At 42.7% G+C, this 24,232-nt stretch overlaps 1 long non-coding RNA gene across 2 annotated transcripts; it reads right to left on the bottom strand.

Moving 5' to 3' along the window:
- Window positions 1–1,945: 1,945 nt before the first annotated feature.
- Window positions 1,946–22,994, bottom strand: LOC138117570 (uncharacterized). 2 transcript variants are annotated; one of them, XR_011154720.1, is made up of 9 exons: window positions 22,895–22,994; window positions 22,516–22,591; window positions 17,337–17,427; window positions 14,876–15,077; window positions 14,615–14,790; window positions 14,014–14,202; window positions 9,544–9,598; window positions 5,756–5,918; window positions 1,946–2,156 (listed from the first exon to the last, which is right to left on the bottom strand). It is a non-coding gene; the product is annotated as an uncharacterized lncRNA (long non-coding RNA). The 2 variants fall into 2 exon arrangements; XR_011154721.1 differs by lacking the exons at window positions 1,946–2,156; window positions 5,756–5,918; window positions 9,544–9,598 and adding an exon at window positions 12,942–13,594.
- Between the last annotated feature and the right edge of the window lie 1,238 nt (window positions 22,995–24,232).

Raw genomic sequence — 24,232 nt, 5'->3', positions numbered from 1 at the left:
ATTTGACATTTACACTAGCAAGAATAATATCTCTAATAATACTGGGGAGTTTGAAGACACAAGATCTGTTAATATTTCCATTTTAGTACACAAACTTGTCATCAACTGGGGTAAAGAAATCACACCACACTTAATTAAACAAATTAGGAAGAGGGTACAAGTGGAAAGAGGAAAGGGGAGGGGACAGGGAATGAATCATTCTTCTTTTCCCTGAGTCCATCCATCACTGGTTGCAGTTAGCAACAAAAAAATCAAATTAGTTGCACCAGTGGTCTGTTCAGACCTGACAATTTCTGTATTTCTAGTTTAAATTAGAGTAGAATCAATGCAAGTTTTACAAAGATAAGTTAAAGGCAAAGCTTACAAGGCACAGTGTTCAATCTGCCAGCAAGACAAGGTTTAGCCTTACAGGAGTCATTAAGGTTAATGCAATCTATACTGATGTGACGGGGAGATGCTCTATTTTCATTACACCAGAAAGCAGCTCTGATTCACTGTGCTTAGAGCTAATTGACACTTTCCAAATCACATGGTAGTAATTGTTTACAGTTGTAGAAAGGGAGTATATTTTTTTCACTGCTGGTTTACTTGATACATTTATCCACTTAATCTCTCTCACTTAATTTTCTTTGATAGGTGGAAATAAAAAATAATTTAATTCTAGTATCTTTTGACATTTACTTTTCAGCTAAGAAACTGGTTTGCTTTTCAGCCAGGAATTCAGGTCAGGGGAAGAGCTTGAATACAGCTGCCTCCTCCTTCTGAGAATGATCACCTAGCTCACCCAGCTCTTTGATTTAGTTTGTACAAATCAAAAGCATGTTCAGAAAACCGAAAGATGCATTCAGAGTGCCACAAGCTTTCTTACACTGTGCACACTCAGCCTGCTGCACATCTGACTCATCTCTTCTACCTTCTCATCCTGCTCTTCAAACCCCTGCTTACAGCAGCTTCTGTGGAGTGCTCCCATCACTGCTCTCCTTGGAGGGAGTCTGGTGCTCCATTGCTGAGTTTTACAAGACCCTGTACACACAGGATTTGTTCAGAGCAGCTCTTCAAGCAAGGACAGGCTGATGGGGCACTTGGAGGAGGTGGTGGGTGAGCTGGGGAAAGCACCCAGCAGAGGTAGCCCCAAGATGAGCGTGGCTGAAGTTGGCGAGAGAAGAGCCCATGAACGAGCCCAGCGTCCGTGGGATGTGGGCCTGGGGTGCCCAGCAGGGCCTTGGCCCAGTCACTCCTTGCGTTGGCAGGGCAGCAGCTCCAGGGGAACACGAGGCAGTGCTGCTCAGTAGGTCTCTAACAAACTTCAAACCCCAGCAGTCTGAAACCATTCTCCTCAAAAGAATTCTCCTCCAAACCCCTCAGCTTCTGCCCAGCTCACACGGGACATTTTGTAACATGGGCCTAGTTAGGGCAGCTTTCCATGCAGAGCCCAGAAATGCTTCCAGCAGACTCTGCTGTTTGGAAAGCTCTCACAGACACATCCAGAGCTGGCTGTTTAAGTGCCCTGCTCCACAGAGGTTTGCTAATGGGATCTGGAGATCCTGCTGACAGCACTTTCTTGCTGAGGGATTGCCTCATCAGGTTCCAGGGACTTCCACAGGGACACACAGCGCATGCCTAACAAAGTGCATTTTCTGTGAAGGAAGCACAGGGGCAGGCATTCACTTCCAGGACAAATGGTCAGGTGATTATAGAAATAAAAGAAAGGAAAAAAAGAAAGGAAGAAAAAATCTATTTATTCATTAATAGCCCACAAGGCATGCATGACAGGGAAATAAGAGTGAGCTAGTTTGGCAAGGCTCTGGTGGGTATGTGAACACCCCTAATACAGACAGGAACTTTAAAAAAATACATATAGGAGTTATCATCTATAGAGTCATGTATATTTATTTATCTAGTACAAAATCAAATTCCCCTCTGAAATATAATGAATTCTGCATCAATTTAATAAAGAGAAAACATGTGGTAAGCTCCATGAGTAGCCCTGACTGCTTCATGGTATGTAAAACTGACCATACTGATACTTGATGTTTTTTATAAACTTCAAAATGGATTCAGGAAACTTCTGCTAATGAGGATGGTGCCGTGTGATGTTACATCTGCTGAATCAGGTATTTCATGCTGTAATGAATCCCATCTAGAGTCAGCTGTGTCTAAATTGAAAAACAAGGGCGTAAAATCAAGTGCATACAGTCAGGTTTGTTAGGTACTACCCTCTATGTCCAGGGTGAAATATTAAGAAAACAGTAAATTGTCAGATACTGGAAGTTAAAAGATGAACATGCTACCAGGGCCCAGCCACCAAATCCAGTGAGAGCTGCTGAAGGTGATTAGTTTGGGGGGAGATATTACAGACTCAATTCTACGAAAAAAGGCAGCCCAGAGCATGTTCCAGAACAATTTGTGACAGCAGTGAAGCAGTTAAGAGAACCAGAGCTGAAGAACAAAGTTAATTCTGCTTCTAAATCTGTGAGTTAAGGTGTTGTCTGTTTGCACAAGAGGTCTCTGAAGCATCTGTACACACTTCCTCCAGCTACTGCTTTATGAATCCTGCAATTTTCTCTCCACATGAGGCTGCAAACCTCTGTAATTCACTGTCTTTCCCTACATGTGCAAGTTCAGCAACTTCTCCTCTCTTAGAGTGAATGATAGGATTTGCCAGGGAAATTCAGCACAGAATTGCTTCTTCCAATCACAGGCATTTTCAGACTCTGTTTTAAAGCAGTAATGGAGATAGTAGTGGGCCCAAATAATTTCAGGACTCTACAAAATCAGTATCTTGTGGCCACATTCCCACAGCTGCAGAGTTTGACAGTACGTCCCTTGCTAAGGCTGTCCTTTACCATTGGGTTGTTTGTTGTTTTAGGATCCCTGAATCAACGAATCTTTCAGAAGGCTGTAATATGTGAAACTTTTAAAATGTACACTCATTCAGTTTTAATGCCCAGGACTGACAGTAACTTCCTTCCTCCGACTATGGTCCTCACACAGTCTTTTATCTGACTCACTTAGCAAAGAACAGGGTGATTAAACACATCCTCTGCATCTCCCACCACATTGCATCTCTCAGCTGAGATTACTCAGTCAGGCATTACTATGCTGTCCTGAGCAGGCAGTACTGAAAGGTATTTCACACTGTCAGGTTGCCTCTTTTTTTATATAAAGTTTTATTGTTATGTAAATGGAGCATTTGTTTTCCCTTCCCTAACACATTTTCCTTCCTGCTCCCATTTAGTTGAGTGCTGCCAGTTTTATTTATAGCTGGTTTTAGAACGTTGAAATATCTGGTATCTGTCAGCAAAACTCCCACTGGTTTCAGAAATCATTATTTGGTCTGGTTGACATGGTGGTGTTGGGTCACAGGTTGGACTCAGTGATCTCAGAGGACTTTTCCAACCTAAGTGATTCTGTGATTTCTGCAATTTTTCAATCAGTACTGTCCTCTGTCTTCCAAAGGCTCCAGGTAAAACCCACATATTCACAGAAGCTTTTGGGGTCTTTGATACTGTCCTGCACTAAAATACAGCCATCTGATGGCAATTAGACCTGTAAATAATTACTGGAGCTGAGTAAAATGGGAAGATGTAAACATAGGTTTGTAACCACCTCCTCTGATTGTCACAGCAAAGCAACACGAGTGGCAGTGCTCTCCTGTCAGGAATTAGCTCTTTCACTTGGTTTCATGCCTGGCTGAGCCCCAGGGTGTGCTCCCAGAGCTATGGAGGGCTCCTAGCATGATGGATCCTCATGGGAGCAGTTCCAGATGTGTTAACACAGCTGTTTGCAAGTGCTGGAGCTCTGGAAATGCTGCACACAGGAGGGAAAACTGGAATTCAGATTCTTTTCATGTGTCCTCTAACCATGGCTCTCCCAGTCACCAGCAGGGCTAACCTGAGCGTCCTAATTTCAGATGGAAAGGTAAAAACAGGTCCAAATCATGATTTATTGTGATCTGAAAGACAGCTTTGAGCTAACTGCTCAAAGATTGATTAAAACTCAAAAACTGAAGCCGTGGCCAGACCCTTCACCTTTACTGGAGTGATTCTGTCAGGGGTTAAACAAACCTGCTGGCAAAGGAAACAGCTGCAGATTTTCATACTGTTTTGCCAGGTACTCAGTGGTTTACTGGAGCTGTCCAATCTCCAGAAACAAACATGAGGCTTTGCATGGTTCTCATTCTCCCCCAATAACTTTTCTCTCTTGGGCCTGAGATTTATTAATCCTGTGTTGCTCAACACATATGAGGGATCTGCAGTGGTTGCTGAGCATTTCAGCAGCTCATCCTCCTCCCAGATCATGTAAAGCTTTCCAAGCTTGAGCAATTTTCAGAATTCATCTCAGGTCTGGCTGAACACAACATGTCACATTTTCATTCTGACACCACCAGATGCCTGGCCCTGATACCCCACCAGATGAAACAGTTTTTCTGAGTAGGGTTTCACTCTGAATTTCCACAGGTGGTGACCCAAGGATATTTTTACAGTGCAAATAAGTTAAGAGTCTACAGGGTGCCTCTGATGGGTTTTGCACAGCTCCAGCAGGCCCTGATGTTTAATGCTTTCACTTTCATTACCCAAAAGAACTTGTGCTGCAAATTACAGATAATCCAGTGCAAATGCAGAGTAGGTGCATGGATCATCTCTCATGTCTGTAAGCAAAATACAGACTGCAGGGACTTTTGTAACCTTGGGTAAAAAATGTGTGCATGAAATGCTGCACTTGCCTTTGAGAAGGCCTTGTTGGCAATGTCCATGATCTAACTCAGCAATCTGAGCTGGGCATTGTGAGCACTTTCTACATGTGGGAAAAAGCAGAACTCCTTCTTGTGTGAAGCTCTTCCATAAATCCTCTTCGATTCCATCCTCTGGGAAGGGAGTACCTCTCAGACAATTTGCTTACACTGCTTTGTCAGCAAGACTCTCAGTGTGCTTATGGAAATTTCAACTTTCAATCAATAAAGTAGGAGTAAGACCTCCTTATCTTTGTAAAAGAAGGAACTAAAAAGCAAATCACACTGTACTCAACTAAATAAAGGTATTTGTGTTGGATCTCATGAAAAGCCACCAGCAAAAACAAATGGGCACAGAAATACAAGAGGTGAGCATTTTTTATAATTTCTTAAGCTGTTTCTAATACACTGATACTTTTTCTGACAACTTCTCTAACAGGCTGAGAAAAAAGATGACTGAAACCCCACACTGACAGCTGAGACACCAGTGTTGGCACAATTTGGCTGATGGAGCTCGCAGGGATACCTCATGCATCTAACACATGGTCTGTAACCCTTCGTGTGCATGTGAGGAAAGGCTTTGGGGCTTTCTCCCAGCACAGCTCACCTGTGCAGCCACACAACACAGGAAGCACTGACTCAAACTGGCACCACTTTTAAAGAGAAAGATGTATGTACTGAAAAGACAATCAGATAATCAGTGTGAAAAGTACTCCTGTAAGACTTTCAATCAGTTATATCTACCCTTTCCCTCTAATCATGCTGGCCTTTATCTAAAACTCTTTCTCCTCAGAATGTACAGCTTCTACACAAGTTAAATACTTACCTTTCCCTGTCTGCACCTTCCAAAATGCAGCACACTGATTAATAATGGGCCATTTGCCCCTCTAACCATGCAAAAAAACAATTTCAAAGTAGCTTTAAACCTAAAAGATAGGTTTTGGAAAAAACCTAGAATGTTCACACAAAATTTGCAGAAAAACCTGTATATTTAGTGCTACCTCTTGAACAGATCATGCAAACCTGAAAATGCAGGTAACTGGAGAACCTTCTCAGCCTGGAAAGCAGCAAGCACACACTTGGAAGGCTCAGCCTCCTGCAGGGTGCAACTTGCAGCAGCTTTGCTTGGGTTCACTGATGAGCTCCAGTCAGTCAGGTCCCACTAGCGATGGTTATTGTTCTGTTCCTGTTTCAAGGTTGGTTGAGATTTTTAAAACAAGAAAACAATGAAGAGGAAACATTTATATGCAAATACTCGCATTCATATATACATTTACATGTTTGTACAAAAGCAGTTGTTTCCTGCATGAAATCAAAGCCTTGTAAACAGACACTGAATATTATCATATGGGGAAATGCTTCAAAGGAAGGCTCACAAACACATCTCAGTTGATCTCAGTTTATATTCAACACCCAAAAGACATTATTCTTCAGGTGGTGCTGAAAAAGAAGTTCCACCTCCTTTAAATGAAAGGTTTAAACCTTTTTCATCAGAAAACCTACACTAAAAACATTCAGCCTGAGTATTTTTAAAACCAAGCACTTTCATTTTGATCCCCCCCACCTAACTGATATATCATTCCTGTGGATTAATAGCCACCATAAATGAAAGAGTAGCATATAGGTCTGCAGGGAGCTAATACTCCATATGTACTTTTTTCCCTCTCCTCTGTAGCCCTCTCCACTTTGAACGTGGTTTTTGTTATTGCTCTGTGAGCGTTTGGCACCAAAGCACTGCTGTACACTTGTTCTCTGAGCTTGGCGTGGCCACGCTGATTATATTAAACCTCTTACAATTTACAAAGTGTTTGGACTCATTTGGTCTATCCATTTCTGCTGCCCAACAAAAGAACTGAAGAGAATGAATCAATTTTTAAAACAAATAGGACTTGACAGCAGAGACAGAGAATTTTGTGAATGGCAAAAGGTGCCTAATTAAGAGCTCTAGGGATGATGAGCCTTTCATTTCTCTAATGAAAAGGAGCTCTGTAGCTTCCAAGTATTATCCAGCTCCAGCAGAATGGATCTCTTCTCCAGGGAGAAAAAGACAATTAATTTTTCCTTTTCACTTAGTTACTGTTACTCATTTTGCCTTCTGTGTGAAACTTGGGTCAAAGCTTTCAGGTAACCATCATTTCCAAATGCTCAAAGACACCTGGAATGGATGTTTTCGATTTCCAGGTAGCACAGAGTGACATTTCTAAAATAAAACTTGCTCACCATGTCCCCTAACAACTTGCCTTGAATATCTGGTATTTCTCTCAAAAAAAGGCAAAAGATCTCAGTTCTTTACTGTGTGTGTTCCAGTCATAATGGAAACACCAAGGCTGGATATAAATAAACCTGATCAGCCAAGCACACTGGTTTCCCTACTCTCTTTCATAATAAAAATATACAGAACATAAAATAAAAAGTTAATAGGCAGGGTTGCATCAACTCTTGCAGTATTAGGAAACCAGCAAGGAGGTGGCTCCAGCCAGCAACAAAGCTTGCTCTGAACACGGCCACTCACTGAACGTCCCCCAAGGGGAAAGGATAGGGTGTTTCCACATTTGATTACTCCTTGTAGGATTAAACTGGGCTTGCTTAATCCTCACCCACAGCGTGCCTCATGTATCTGCCTACAAAGTCCATTGGAGTCGTTTAGAGGATGCTAAAACTGAAGAAAGAGTCCTTAAAGCAGCAGCTTTACTTGTTTTGTTTTGTGAGGTTTTGTTTCATTCTGGTTTTCAAATAAAGAAACTGGCCCCTATGTAAACTGGGGAGGGCTTGGGGCTGTTCTGGCCCACAATCCCAGTCCTGTGTAGCTGCAATTTCTGTGTTTGTGGGGGGCTCGGGGCAGGCACCAGGAAGAAGCCAAACTGCTGAGTTTCCACTGTCTTTGCAGTACTTAAACTTTCTGGAAATTGCAGTAACACCAGCATCCAAATCGAGCCCATGGTCTGCAGAAAGAATTTTATTGTACTGTTACTTGAGCAGCAGAACCCTGGGGGCAATATTATTTACAGTCTCTGGATGAGGCTGGACTGCTTCTTAGCCCAAGAGAGCACTTTGATGTGCCTTCCTCAAGTTATTCATACCCTTTTTACAGAGGTTGCTCTTTAACCCTCCATCATTCCTTGTGATACTCTGTCTTCTCAATTATTTTGCTCTGAAATGAGATTAATGCATAATAGCAGGACCCCCTTTGTGTACTGAAGATTCCTTGGCATCAGTGAGGTGCCTCTGGCACTGTTTCTCCCAGAACAGCCCTGCAGGGACCCACAGCAACACCTCCAGTGTGGCTGCACCCAGACTAAACCAGATGTGGCCAAGGAAACCAGGAGCAGAGTTAAAAATGTTTTTATTCCTCAGAAGAGCCATGATTTAGTGACAATTTGGGACAAGTCCCAGATCTTTAGTAACATCTGAGTTCAACCTGCCTACAGGGAAAGGTCCTTATTCTTGTGTGTAGTAAATTCTTGTGAAAGAGCGTCCCAAAGAATCTGGTCTCCTACATGGCAGTGAGCAGCCAGCCAGCCTCAGGCAGAGGACAAATGGGCCAGAGCCTGATGCAGAATATTTGTGTGCTGTGGACACATCAGTCCAGGAAGGTGAGAACACTGGGAATTTTGTCCATTGTGGCCAGCAGGAAAGGTGCTTCCCAGCAAAACCATCTCCTACACCTCTACAGGCACCAGGGAACCTGGGATGGTGAGCACAGACCATGTTTGTGCTTTAAGTCTGACCTTATTCATGACCCAAGAGAGAAACATCTCAGTTGTGCCCAACATTGAGAAGCAAAGAATAAAAGTAAGTGGGAGAAAAAAGCACTTCCCCCCTACTAATGCAGCACAGCTGCTGAGGCTGCAAACCCAAGCACAGAAGGGGTACAAATGGAAACTCAGAGAGAGTCTGTGCACAATGGTGGATGCTCTGCATCCCAATAGACACAGAATGGCAACTTCCCAGACAGCAAGGCTCTCATCTCAGAGTCCAGGTCATAGAAAACAGAGCATAGCTCAGTACTCACCTACTCATAAAATATTAGAGGTAATGAACTTAAACAAAGCATCTTGTTTTTCCTGGCAAACAAAAAGGAAAGTCATTTTAACTAAAGTAGCTTAAGTGAAACATGAGGAGCTGCTGCCAGCAATCCAATTTAGGCCTTTGCTTTTTTCTTTTAGTTCGTAACCTTTCCAATGTACCCACTCACTGAGGATAACTTTCTGCTGAGTGGGACTGTTTATTTCACCAGCAGTCTTTAAAGCTCAGTGGGGAAAGTTGCTTTTTCTTCCCATTCTCTCCAAGATAAAAATGATCAGATGGGTGGAAATTTTATAAAAAGGAAGAGGACAGACAGGTTTGCTTACTCAGCTATCTGATAAGAAAACTCAGATACTCACTCTCCAATCTGAGCTATCACACACACACACCATTGTTGCCAAAAATTAAAGACAAAGGAACCTCCCTATAATTCCATTCTGCAGGTAAGTTTGGACTTAACTGGATAGAAATAGTGACAAATTAACTATGTGACCCTCAAAAATTCCCAAAGATTAAGAATTTGCCATTTTGTGAGCTCAAAATAGAATCACAGAATGATTTGGGTTGGAAGGGACCTTAAAGACCATCTAGTTCCAATCCCTCTGCCATGGGCAGAGATGCCACCCAGAGCATCTGCTTGGACTGAGGGTAAATAGAATACAGAACTGTATTTCTAAAGTACAGCCTGACAACTGATGTTCCAAACCTTCCCAGAAAAGGCTAATTTTGAAGATCTCAGTAAACATGTACACTGTTAGAAATTTATTAGCAAGAAATAAACCAACCTGACTCTGCAGCCCAGGAATCCACTTCTTTCATGTCTTGGCTCTGAAATGTGGTCTGCAAAATAAAAATTATAGCCAGATTTTCGTCTGTATATGTAAATATTTGCACTTATAAGTAGTGATTTGGAATTTTTGTAAAAGCCTCCAAAGTAAAAAGTTGGCAATCATTTTATATAGTATTATTATATGAACTCCTTGTGCTGCTCTCAGAATACCAAAACCAAATTAAATTTGAAGTCCATCTCGAAAAATTTCAGAGTGGATTGAATGTTAAAAATGAAAACTTGAAAAGTTTGGTTGTGCTGAAAAGGATTATATTCGAGAGCAGGTAAAGCAATGGTCCGTGGGGAAAATGAGGAGCAGCCTCACCTTCCTCCTTTTAGATCTCAGTGTAAGTATTGATCTCCACTTGTGCTATCTGGAAGTATTGATGAGACCTGCCAGTTTTTCAAAGCTGATGTTGGTTAATCAGTGTTCTAACAAAGAACAGACATTTTTGCATGTTTTGGCAAACAAGTGACTCATGTTTCAGTACTGATGATTCAAGTTATGGTTTCTCAGGTTGATTAAAATTGAAATCCCCAAATTCTGTCTTGATTTTTAAAGGATGTTTTTCAAGACTAAGTCCAGAGGTTGTAAGCCAACACCATTTTTCAAACCATACAAATCACCCAGAACTTTTCTCCTGTAATTCCTGTGCATCCTGCCATCATCAAACCTCCTCTAAGGAACTTTATTGAGTGTCCTGTAACTTTGGAACCTGAGGAGTTCTGGATGCATTCTGTGAACAATACATGGCATGGTCTCACTTCTGTCTCTGAAGTAACCAGAACCCTTTAACTCTTGAAAGAATGAGCTTAAAGAAAGAAGGAGAAATCCCATAGGCCATATAGGCAGGGACTAGCAGGTGCTGCCAGGAAAATCCAAAAAAGACAAAAGGAAAAATAAAAATAATGAGTGTAATAAAACCCCCTAAACAGCCTATTTGGTTTCTTCCAATTTCACAGTGTTTACTTTAGGCTCAGCAGGAGTCTTGAGCCAAAATTAGCAGAGAAAACTCCTAGAACTTGGTTTTATCTTAAGCAGGTTAGCTTTTAGTTCTTTATTCCCCTACACAGTCATTCATGGATTTAAGAGCACACAAAGCTCTCAAAAGGCTGCAGAGTAATAGTTACTATTTATTTGCTTCTAACTGTAACTAAGGACTATGGCCTTGCCTCCAAGGGCAGCATTTTCTTCGGTTTTATATCCACACCCATTTGAACAATCAGCTTTCCAAACAATATTTCACCAAGCTACAGGCACTGAGTAATACTGGAATAAAATGAATGATTTTTAAACACTTGGCAGTGTTTCATTTTCTCCCTGGATTGTGGACATTGCTCACAAGGGACTGTTCCAGATCTCCAGCTTCTGAGCCTGCCTGTCCCCTCTTACCCCTGACAGATAACACATCCCCTGTGTTTACTCTCACAGTGAAAAACTTGGTGCAATACCATAAATTTGAGGATATATCACTGTGCCAATTATTCACAAAGTCTGTGCTTTGTGTGGGGTGTCGTAATGGTAAAAAGGAGTTGTACTGTTTTATTTGCTTTGTGCAGACATTTCATTATAGGCAGCTTTATGCATGGGCCACTCGGAATCTTGTGCCTTGTGTCAATAAAATCCAGGCTTCCTTATCTTTCCAGACCTTTCTTTAAGATATTTGCAGACTGTGGTGTTCAGCCTCACATGCAGATGCAGAAATTGGACATCCAGAGGGTCCAAGCATCAAGAACCACCAGCCTAGTGCTCAAGAGGTGGTGACCTGGAATTGTGTTTCATCCATCAGCTTTATTTCAGAATTCAAAAGGAAGAACTCCTCCTTAAAAAGAAAGCAAAAGTGCTTTTCCTTTATTCTTTTCCCAAGCCTGGTTATACACACACACAGAGGGTTGCAGACAACCCAGAGCAGTGGTTAGAATTTCCCCCTGAACACATCAAAGCAGGGATTGAGGAAGCAGCTGATCATGACAGCAAGTGGAGGAGATTGTCAAGGGAAAGAAATGCCTTGGACATTTCTAAAGCAGTATCTCACTCTGCACCGTCCTTTTTTGCACCTTGCACTTCTGTCCTGCTGGGTCAGAACATAAAACTTCCTCCAGCTCTCACCAAAACTTCGGAATCTTTATCAAACCCCAAACTTTCAATCCAAGGCTTTTTCCTTTTCTCAGGAACTGTCATTTCTCATGCAAAGCAGAAAGCAGCCACCACAGTCTGCAGTTCTGTAGGAAATCCCTTTCCCAGCGGAAAGAGCAGGTTTGAGCTGATTTTAAGCAACGCTCTTCCCTTGGCAGGCATCTGATATGCTATAAACCTACATTACTTGAGCTGGTTTTCTGTCAGTAGGAAGAGATGAGAAAATGTTCTTCATGGCCATAGTTATCACCTTCTGGGTAGAATTTCCAGCACTACAATCCCCTTTTGAGTGCTCATCTGTTTAATGGATGAGCAGGATTGCCCTGTGCTAACAGACCCTAATCTGTTCAGCACAGTCCAATCTCTCCAATCTGAGAAAGCAGTCAATTTTATGGTAAAATACAGAAGTGCAAATATCTGAGATTATGAAATTTCATGCCTGTTCATGCTCCACTACTGACAGACTGAAACAGCAAATGCAAAAAACTTTCTTTACAGATCACACATCCTACAAATCAGGTGCGACATCTACCTACAAAGTCCAGCAACACCAGTCTCCAAATGCATCTTGGGAACTAAGAAATGTGGTCTTCTTCTCCTTTCTGTGCTATCTTTGTCTTCCAAGATCTCTCCAGATCTTGCTTCTAGCACTGTAACAAGCAATGGATGGATAAAGAGAGCAGGAAGCATCCCAAATATAACCCTGGTTCCATAGACTTGACAGCCAAAGAGGATCTGTAGGGATAATTTCATGTCTTGATGTAGTGATGAACCTTTGAATGCTGACAATTAGTAGCAAACCTCATTAAAAATTGGTCTATTCTTTAAGAATAGGAAGAAGGACAGTGACAGCTCCTGCCCCAGGCGGTCGGGCTGTGGATGCTCCACACCAGCAGTGCTGGTTCCAGTGCTGGGTGCTGTGGTCTCACTGGTTCTCTCACTCTTTGTAGGGACAGGAAACTTTTCAGAAAACTGCCTCTCACTCAGCTCTGGGTTTGCTCAGCTCCTGCTGCAGCAGAATATAGCCCCAACCCCAGACACCAGCATGGTCTGGAGATACAAACAAAACTTACAGAGCCTTAGCAGTGCTCACCAGGGTTCATATTTCTACTGCAGGAAGAATTATGGACTACATTTTGTACAGCAGTTAATCTAAGAATACAATTCTGAATAACCTGATTTTGTGTTTAAATAAACCAGTGTTCCCCCTACCAGTGGTTCCTTCTTCTCCAATATAATGTAAATAACACTTTATACATTTCATTTTTATGGTCTCTCTGATTGTATCTTCCACTTCCCTTCAACAGCAAAAATTATTCATAAATAATAATACATCTTCCCAGTAAAAGGAGAACATTTAGATTATTTTTTCCTCCACTCTTTCAAAACACCTTTACATTGTGTGACAATTACCCATTCACTGGACTCCTGCTGCTGGAACAATTTAATGATTTTATTCCCTTGCACATCTCCAGCTCAGAGGGAAAGAAACCCAGTGCAACATACAGAGACCTGTGAACTCAGTTCTGCCAGTGGCCAGTAAGGACAAGAACCCTGTGCAAGGGAATTGTGCCAGTACAGGCTCCTTCCCAGGGAATGCTGAATGCACAGACCCACACAGTTTCAGAAATTACTTTCCTGTCATTTCCACAGAGGAGCTCTCTCCTGTCCGTGGGCCATTATCGTGAATAATTATGAAATTTGAGGCATCTCTAAGCAGATCACGCCTGGAAGGACTCTCTATCCCTTATATTCTATGAATGATACTATTAGTACAGGGACCAGAAACGTTCAGAGACAAATGTCACCCAGAGGCCTCAAGTGTGGCAACATCAGGAAACATCAGGTGGCACCTTCAGCACATGTAATTCTGTGTGAGCAAACATATTACAGTTATGTACCATTTTTTGTGCTAAAAAGCATAAAATGAGCACAAAAATTAGAAAGCACTGTGCTATTAGTCCCCACCCCAGTAGTCATTAACTTCTTTAAAATGCTCCAACAGCAACAGGCAGCTTTCAATTTTAAGTGATCACACATTTTCCTAGCAATGTACATAAATGTTTTAAGAAAGTGTGATATTAGAGCATGATAATAAATAAATGGTGCTGAAAGCTCCCCTGATCACTGCACAGAAACACTTGCATGGATGCAAAAAACCACAGTTGAAAGCCAAAGCTTAACTGCTGCAGGCAGGACTGGAGAAGCCTGTAAGACTTCATAGTAGAGAGGTGTGGGAGACACCAGGACAGCCCAGCCTCCCAGGCAAGATGGACAAATGGAATTTACCTGGCAGTGGGACATGTTGTGACCTTACAGAACACTCTGCTGAGTGTTGGTGAGCCTCAAGTGACCGGTGCTCAGGGAGCTGGGTCCCATCTAAGTGGTGGCATCTTGACAGCATGTGCCAAATCCTCAAGACAAAGAGTTTTCTTTCCTCTCCATCTCTTGCTGCAGCACCCCTCCAGCAGAAGAGAGCTGGAAAAAAAAAAAAAGAAAAAAAAGAGAATATGTTATGCTATTAGTGTAGCTACAGAGACATTTATAAACCAGCACAGAAAAGGGAGCTGCTTTTGAAGCCTGTTGTCTCTTGCAGCATTGCCAAGAATTGGAATCAGAAAGGGCTGACCATATTTATTTCCACAAAGAAACCCCCACCTGCCTTGGGCTGAGTGTCTTTCAAGGTGTAGGGACATCCCTTCTGGGACTATGCTTGCTAACCTGTGACACAAGGAAACCAAAATTTTCTCCTGCCAGTAACGGAGCTTACGTCTGAAAATCAGAAGGGAACAAGAGAAAAGGTTTTTTGGTCATGTGATGGACAGCCTGCACTTCACCCAGACCAAGTGCTCTCGGTAGCTCTGAACACCCCAAAGGAAAAGATACCTACATGGAAGGTCATCACTTTTCAGGAAAAACTGGGGCCAGCTTCAGGTGGTGTGCAGGAGTACAGATCAACCCCTGCAGCTCTTCCAAGTGTGTCCCTGCATGAAGAAGCACCACCAGCTGCCTGCCCATCCTGCCTGGCTGCGCTGCTGCTTGTTCCTCCCCATGCACCTGTAAAGACTGAACAAGGCAGAAAGACCAGGGGGTTAAAACCACTGCAGCAGCAGCTGTGTTGGATAAAAGCATGGAGAATGTTCTTGCTTACATCAGTGTAAATCAGCAAAGCCTCCTCTGACAAAGAGTCTGTCGGGGTGAACAAGGCTGGAATCAAGCTGACAACAATTAGGACTCTCTCGCTATTTTTCTCCTCCGCTCCAGTTGTTTGTTCCCCGCCTGCTCCCTGCTTTTGACATGGCAACTAAAACGTATTTGTTCACAGTCTCATGAATCCTTTCTTCAGAGCTTTCCTAGAAATGTTCAGATTTCAGATGGTCACAGGGTTTTGCCTTTAGATTTCAAGCTCCTCGGGGCAGAAACAATGTCAAATCAGTGTGCAGTATTGTGAATGCTAATGAGGCCACAGAAACACCGACTGTACACACAGTTAACACATCTCTTCTGAGCCACATCCTTTAAGCACTTTGTAATCCAAACTGCCAAGAATCAAGGGCAGGAGGAGCAGGGGTGTCTTGCTCCTGCCATTAGATTTTACAGCTAACAGAGTACTTTTTCTGGTGTGCTGCAGCACATCCAGCTCATGCCCAGCCGTACACCGCGCTCTGTAATCAAGAAATCTTTCTTCCCCTCTGCCACACATCTTAAATCACTGACTTCAGTCACTTCCAATGTGCCACTCCCTGGCAAAAGTTAATAAGACTCCATAAAAATGCTGTAATATTACAACTTCTGGCAGTGGCCCATCTATACCAATCACCTCAATACAGGATTTTTGGCAGGTATTTACACTTAATTCTCTACTTAAACAGCCATTTTATTAACAGTCCACATGTAGTTGCTTGGCATTTCCCTTGAGCAAGGATGAACTTGGAACAGACATCTCCTGTGGCAGTGGGTGCTGGGCTCAGAGCAGACACAGGGGATGGAAGCACCCAGAAATCCCAGCCTCCCACTCCAAAGGATGAAGAGCAGGAGATTGTCAGTGGAGCTACATCCCAACCTGACATGATAACTTTAGGCAGGCATGATGAGCAATCCTTCACTGAACCCCTCAGGATTTTGGGATGGGCAGCTGAAGACCGTGTTGTTCAGGAGCATTCCAGCCTCCCACATGGCAGAAGCTGAGTGAGCTCCTGTGCTGCTGAGGTGACCTTTTCTGCTGCCCTGAGTTCATCCTCACAGGTTCGAATGTTAGCACTTTAATATCAGAATCTAACACAAGCCAGCAGTTCAAAGGTGAAAAGCATTTTACAACAGAATGAAAATCATAACAGTGTTCAGGAGACTCAAAATGACTCATTTCCCACAGGGAAATTATTGGTATTCCCTTTCCAGCAACTCTGCTGGTATCAGTGTCATTAAAAAGAGGGAATGGGAAGACAGATAAACAAAGTCTTAAAAAAGCAAATATGTTCTGACTAGTGGTTATCACCACACTTAATAATTAGGGTTCTAATTAAGAGGATAAGTAACACACTAGCTATTAGCTTCTAGTAATTAGTGGTTTTTTTCTCTAGATAATAACAAGCTAAAAAGAAAATAAAAAGACCTGAATCCATTTCACCATTCACCCTGTCCACATCATGAAAACTTATTACACATATTAATCATGAGCACCATGGAGCAACACTTTCAGATTTTGGATGTAGCTCAGTGTTTAAACGTGTGGCCTTTTACATGAACAGATTGGACCTTGACGATGTCTAATGGGGTTGCCTTTATAAGCACAAGTCAACTCCTTAAACCACCCAGCCTTAACTCTGGCATGCCAGAGATGCACACACAGAGATCCAGAGCTGGGCAGCACAATGCTGCCATAGCAGGGAGGAAGCACAGAGAAATTCTTGCTGAGAGCAGGGCAAACATTTTCCAGGGCAGTGTTCTCATGGGTGGGAGAACTGGATTTAAATACCTGAATCTAAGTCAGACAGGGAGTGAGGTTGAGTTGGCCCATATCCCTGTCAGGTTATGCTCAAGGATAATTTACCCCATGACTTACAGCCCTTCTGTCTGACACAGGATTTCCCTGTCTTCCTCCTCAAACCATGGCCCTCCAAGTGCTGTAAGAAGGAGAGAGCAGTGCCCAGGTCCAGCCGTGTTAAGGCTGGAAGAGGGGGGTAATTTCCTGGCAGGACACAGCAGAGGCTGCCCTGCCCCTGCATTGTGGTTCTGTTTGTGCACTGGGAGCCTCAGTGGTGATCAGATATCAAAAATTGGTCAAGAGCTGAGCTAAATTCTCTGTGTTGGCTTTTAAAACAAACCTTTGTGTGGGTAGATTAATACTCTCAGATTTGCCCATGGATAAGAATATCCATGCAGCTCTATTAGCTACAACAAATCAATAACGTAAAATGCAGTGTCTTGCCAAAGCACCTTCTTTTTCCCAAACAATATGTCAAATTACTGTATCTGGACACAATGTAGAGGTGTGAGATACCACTGAAATAGAGCCCTGCCTGGGGTAAAAGAAAACCACTTTAGCTTAGTTACACAGCTGTGATCAACGACAATGAAGAAATCATTCCATCTCAGGTTGCTTTTAGATTTACCTGTTACATGAATCTTCTCCCAAACTGCTGAAAGCCCAGGAATGGTTCATTCTCTTCTGTTCTCTTCAGTGAACTGGACTTTCCTTGACTTCTAGAAAAAACACAACACTTGAAACAATGAAATCAAGAGTTATTATCTGTTAAGCCACATTCCTATGCTCTCATACATTTCAGTACCATTTTATGAGCAGACACACACACACACATGCACACACATTGGTCCCACTGGGGAAATGAGGTTGTTTTAAAAAACCCACATAACTACGAGCAAATATGAGCTTCTTAGAGGGTTTCTTTTAATTGGTCTTAAAAATGCATCAGTTGCTAAATTTAAAATTGTTGGTAAGTAAACAGTAGGTAGCATTATAGAGAGCCACTTCATAAAATTCTAATTATCCCTTTCCTATTTGTTGTGACATGCCCTCACACAGATTATGGGTTTGGACTGGTGCCCAGTCCTCTGCTTTGAAAATGCAAAGCAAGCAGGAGACGTTTGTGTAACCTCCACTTGGGTTTCTGGGCATGATGAGGACATTTTGTGAGGCTGCTGCAAGAGAAGGGAGCTCAGGCTGCCTCACCTGTTTCTCCTTACCCCAGAGCAATCAGCATTTCCCCCCACTGCATGGGCTGCAAAGCGGAGATTCTCCAGACCCTTGCTGACAGATCCCTACAGAAATGCACTCCAAAATCATTAATAAAGGGTATTTCTCTCCAGATACCCTCCATGGACCCCGGCAGCATCCCCTCCCTCTGGCCTGATGCTGTCCATGCCAGGCTGTTGGGTCAATGCAGAGTTACTCAGTCACTGTCCTGTCCTCTCATGGGACAGCAGTTCCTCTGGGTGTTCCCATCCACTCCCTGGGACGATGGAGAGTGAAATTCAGAACATTCCTCTCAAGTCTTTTGAGTTCCAAGCAGGAAGTAAGGAAGAGGAAAGCCCCAGTGGGTTTGGGATCATCCAAAGCCCCAATGTTTCTTTCAGATGTGCACTTTTATTTTCGTGCCCCAATGTTTTGTGTCCAAGTGCACAGGGTAAAAGCCTTCCCAGCACGTTGCAGAGACAATCTCCCCTCAGCTCTGTGAGCTGAAGGTGGGTGCAGTGCCCTGAGCACGCCCCAGGCACAGGGGTAGGTGCAGTGAGATGGGCAAGAGGGACACCCTGGCAACAACCACCCCATCAGCTCTAGCACAGTGTTGTGTACTTAACCTCAAGGCTATTACCATTATCCAGCTTAGCCAAATGAATGTAGTAGAAAAACATTTACAGTTGCCAGAGGATTAATCTTCTGAATGATGCATGGATTTTAGAGAAATGCCTTTGATTTATATAATGCTATACTAGGGGGTATAATTTCAATTAGTAATTGCTAATTTTGATTTAGTGTGTTACATACTGGATACAGCAGGTTTATTATGGTTATGTTATCTAATTTATTATGATTTATATTTACTTTAATGGGAATATATATTAATCAATAGATACACTGATTAACTAGGGATTATTAACTATCTGCAACACTGGAATAACACAATCAGGCCAGTAACAGACACAGAGTATCGTCAGATGCTGTGACTGATGCATCTAATTCTGAATTTTACCATGGAATAAACACAAAAAGTAGGTAATGATTATCAGATTCATAAATGAATATATCTGTTTTAACAGGCAGCATGTCAGATGCAGTAGCAAAGCTACTTGCCCACAGAGTCCAATTCTTCTCCAAGTGAATGATTTATATATTTTAATATGAAATGTATCACTCACCAAACAGCTTCTTTCACTGTGTGATATATAAATCCCACCTGTCAAGCAAATTTTGATATTGTAATATATCCTGTTGTCTTGCTTCTTTCAAGGGAGTCTGTTTCTAATTCCTTACATGTTTCCTGTCTCAGACTGACATCAGCAGCATCTTTCATAACATTACTGTCACGATGGCTACACAAAACCTCTGCTCAGTGCTTTGCACAGAGGTTTCTAACTAGCTGAGGTGCCCTGGGGACATGGGGACCTGGCTGAGATTCCTTTTGTGCTCTGCTCCTGGGCATGCCCCATGCTGCTGCCTGGCAGCACAGGAAGCTGCTAAAGGAATAAGGAATAGGGAATTTTATCCAAAAAGACACTCTGCCCCAGTCTCTGATGGAAGGTGTGGAGAGCTGTAAGACTGAGAGAAGAAGGACAGAACCTCTGACCCTCCCAAGCCCTCAGGAAGGGCTGTTTGTGAGCCTGTTCCACTGTTTTGATTACAAAAACATGTACCAAGCTAATGTGGGAATAAGGGCTCTGTTTGGATCTTTGGTTTGAAAGAATATCTGCAAACTCCAGCTTTTTTTCCAGTTTCAGTGGCACTCTACTGCCTTGATGCCTCTTCTGCGCTGAGAACTGGGAAAGAACCTGTGAAATTAGGCAAAGACCCCTTGCTGCAGAGGCAGGACAAACATCCCTGGATGCTCCCAGCCTGTGTGTTATTTGACACATGTCAGTCAAAGGAGCAGGAGATTCCCAGTGTCAGATGGAAGGAAACCAGCACCTGGCTGTGACAGTCATTGACAGCTCCAGTCACACCAGTAAGGGAAGGGTCATCGCCTTTTGCCATCCTTCCTCTAGGGACCTGCTTCCAGAGCTGCATTTCTCAGCCTCTTTTCTGCTCAGGACCATCCACATGTCCACCCATGGGAGCTGCAGCCCTCTGTGGATCTCCTGCATCTGCAGTTCCCTGGATGGAACTTTCCTCAGTCTGTAATGACTCAAACAACACCCTATGCTCCCAAAACCTGCTTGTTTAATTGCTCCTCCAAAAGCTCCACAACCTGCCTATCCAGCCCTCTGCATTCTGTCAACCCCCAACAGGAAAGAAACATCCCTAATACCCACCTTGCATTTTCTTTGCTGCAAAATTAACACCCTTTTATCTTGCTCTTATGGAGAAGGAGGCAGGGGACAACAGGGATACAGCCCCATCACCTCTGGGATTGTGTTGTCAGAGCAGAGACTTTTCTTTCCTCTGCTGAAACTCTGCTCTTGCTCACAGATCATTGTTTCTGACCCCTCCTCTTTCTTACTACTGGTCATTTTCCCTGGGATGAGAGGGGACAGCAGACATTTGGCTGAATCACAACATACAGAGGACCTACTGTACCAAAAGGGGAGAAGGAATAGTCACCTGTGGACTTCAGTGATTATAAATCATGTCAATGGCAGAGACCAAAAATGAGACTCCCAATTCAGCAAAATTAATTGGAAAACTTTGGAGAAACAGAGGAGAGGGAAAACCACCCTTTGATTACCAAAACCAAACTCCTTAACTCCTCCAAGGCAGATCTAGAAAAGACAAAATGTATTAATCAACAGAAATCCCAGGGCTGAGTGTGCCAAAAAAACCACTATTTGCAGAGTAAGCAAAAGCATATGAAGAGCATATGTAGCAGAGAAAAACAGAGGCTAGTTCCAGAGATAAAAAAAAGTCAAAATAAAACACCCCCAGAGTAAAGATTTGAAAACCATATGCAGGTTTCTAGGTAACCAGCCCAATTTTTCTGATGCACTGAGGGCTGACTAGTTCCCACTGAAATCAGTAAGGGGCTGTTGATTGCCTGGTACTTTTGAAAATCAGGCCAATCCTCCAGGAGCGTGAGCAGGGGTCTGAAACGCCTGATTATGCCCCATTTGAAGTCTGATACACAGCCTGATCCCATCTGAGCCTCGACAGCACTGTGCCTGCTGTTCAGAAACTTGTCTCTCAACATGCACATCCTCTGCAAGGATGAGAGCAGAACCTTCCTGCCACAATCAGACTGGGGATGGAAACCTCTCTTTCCATCACCACACACTCCCCACCCCTTATAAAATTGAATATAGCAGCTGCAATTATGAAAAGAGAAACATTTCATAGATGCTGCAGCACATCATCAAACACTTTATGTCATATAAAGCAGGGATAAAGCAATGGAAACTTAAATTTGCAGGTAAATGAAACCTGCATGTAACCATGACCTGTCCTAACCTACTCACAGGCAGACAGTGAGCAAAAGGTGAGGAAAGGGTGAGGCAAACAAAGTTAAATACAAGCCTGACAGAATATATTTCCTAATTTAAAAACCCCTCCAAATATTGGCTGTGAAGTTTTATCTTTTCAGTGCTGGCTACTGCTGTGCTTCAGTGAGCACTTTGGATTTGGGGTAGGTTCTCTGCTCACCCTTCTTCCCTTTATCCCCATTTGGTGCCCAGTGGCTGCATTGGGAATTGTGCTGTGTCCTTCCATGAGCACCTTCCCACCTGAGGCAAGCTCTGGCACCCACAGGCAGTGATTTACTGCTGAATCACACAACAGAACTGCCTATATCCTTTATAAATTCATAAATCCCAAGTAGGACAGTTTTCCCATTATGGCTCAGCTTTGTTTCAGTGTGTAACCCCCATTGCTGAAGGAGACACAATAAATCCTGGGGCTGTGAAATCCATTGTATTTATATATGAGCCTGCTTTTGGTCTCCATTTCCCAGTCACAAATAAACTGAGATCTTTTGAGTTTGCCACGGGGGTATTTATAGATTGCAGATGGTGGCACATAAAATCAGTTGGCTCCTATATTTTCTTTGGGACATTTTATTGTTTCCTGTAAGTCAATGAATATTTTTCCCATCCTACAGATTCTTTTCCATGTGAAAAAAGTCTGGATGATCTTAGGTTTTCTTCACACTCTTCCTTTATACTTGTAAGGCTGTGATTTATGCATGCACAGTCCTGCCCTTCTTGCAACAGACAGAAGCAGCATGAGAAACTGTTTTCATTATAATAAAATGGTTTTTTATCACTTTTCTGTGTTCTACCTTCTAATGCCTCTCCTTGGATATCCTTACTTGGATAACATAATCACAGTAATCCCTATTATGCATTTATAAAAATGATCAGCCCAAGTCTTTTTGAGAGTTTTGGGCAGTACCATTTTATCCAGAGGTGTTAGACACAGTTCCATCACAAAATGAGTATTTTCCCAAGTCCAGCCACCACACAGTATAAACCTGCAGGTTTTACAGGAGCTGCAGCCACAGAGTTGTGGACACTCCTCTGGTCCACAATAGTTAAATATCAATAGTCTTAGAGGACCACAAGAAGGAACAACTCCCATTAGAAAATCACTCCAAAACTTAAGAAGAAAATGAAGCCCATTAAACTCACCTGAGCTGTGTGTGAGCTGTGTGTGAGCTCTCTTTCCAGACCCAATCAACAAGGTATGCTGGGGAATGGAGTCATTCTATAAAATTAAAATCAGATGAAGATTGTAAAACCCAACACAGACTGCATCAGTAATTAACTTGATGGAAACAACAGCAAAACAAACTAATATCTTTTCTTCCTTTACCTCCTGCCAATTGTGTCTGTAGGCACAATTCAGAAGAGAGGGTCTATCTGTACACTGTGGGTGTTTTGGGATACAGTCAGTGTGCTAGTTTGAAAACAAACCAGTGAGAGGCACCAAGTCAGAATAACAATTTAATGGAAATTAAAGAAAAGGAAAAGAAAGTAAAAGAAAATACTGACAGAGTCAAGATACAACCTGAGTCCCTATTAGGCAGGGTAGTGGTAGCAGTCTGGTGGAATGGTGGCTGCAATCCTCTGAAGTGGTGATCCTGTAGTAGAAGGGGTCTGCTCTTCCTCAGAAAATCCAGCGGTGGCTGTGTAGCTCCTGTCCTCTGGAAATCCAGTGGAGTCCCCTCTTTGGTGCTCAGAGTCCCAGTTATATCCATGATGGGATGCTTGGTTCCTCCCTCTGGGTGGAGCATCTCACAATGGGGTAATGAGTCATGAGGCCAAGTGTTGATTAGGCTCGTTAACAGAAGATAGTCTGGAGGGAGTTATCTCTGAGTCATGCAGCAGGACAATGATGGGCCATTAACAGAAAGATAGTCTGGGGGGAGGAGGCAAGGAAACACTGCCCCACCTGATTTCAACAGCTCATGAGGATGGTAATAGAATACCCCTCAACCCAGGACAGTCAGATATCAGTGTCAGGTACTGTGCATGGACTGGTGTGTGGTAGGGTGGGACATGGACAAGTTCCTGAAGAACAAACCCTCCCCAAACTTCTGTTTCTTTATGTCCTTCTCTGGTGTGGCTCTGCTGCCCAAAGAGCATATCAGGATTTGCTCTAAGTTCAGCTACATACAAGGACAGTTTTGCAGCAATCCTGTCAACTCCAGCTGTACCAGCAGGACTAATTTACTAGGTGCTGATGAAAAACTCAAGTGTTTGAAAAGTGCTGCTTTTTTTTATTATTATTCACATGCTCAAAATAGCAATAAAGGTCAAGGATTTTTATTCATCTTCTGTTAAAGTAAATGCATTTGTACTAAAAGACTTGAAACAAATTTTGCTTACTGCTGAAACAGCTTTATGTTCAAATTACAGAAATATGATAAATGAGTTATTGAATAGTGTAGTTTATCCTTATTCCTTGACTTATTTACTATTTTTCTGCAGTACTTTCTAAACCTTACAAATAATTCTATAACTCTCTGCAATCATATTTCTACATGTGAATTTTCGTGGGGAGATCTTGCCTGTCTGTATATAGGCTTGATCAGGATGTCTGAAGAGTACCTAGAGCATCAACACAGACATATCTGTTAAAAAAGAAGGCAAAAAGCACTAATTTCTTCTGCATCTGTCAACCAGAGCTGCTCATTATGCAGAACATCAGGGACAAGAACAAGAGGAAAAACACAGGGTGGAGTATGTGCTCAGGTTAAGTGAGAAGTGATTAACATGTTTTCCCAGTCAGATTCTGACTGGTTTGAAGCTCTAGTAATCTTCTGGCATTTGATTAATCTTTTCATTTCTAGAGCAGCGGCTGTAAAGATCAGAATTTAGACAGGACTACAAATGATGCAAGATT

This window comes from Aphelocoma coerulescens, chromosome 12 (genome assembly GCF_041296385.1).
Source record: "Aphelocoma coerulescens isolate FSJ_1873_10779 chromosome 12, UR_Acoe_1.0, whole genome shotgun sequence".
In the NCBI taxonomy this organism is placed as follows: Eukaryota; Metazoa; Chordata; class Aves; order Passeriformes; family Corvidae; genus Aphelocoma; species Aphelocoma coerulescens.
Note: the sequence above shows the minus strand (reverse complement) of the source record. Positions and strands in the feature narration are given on the sequence as shown.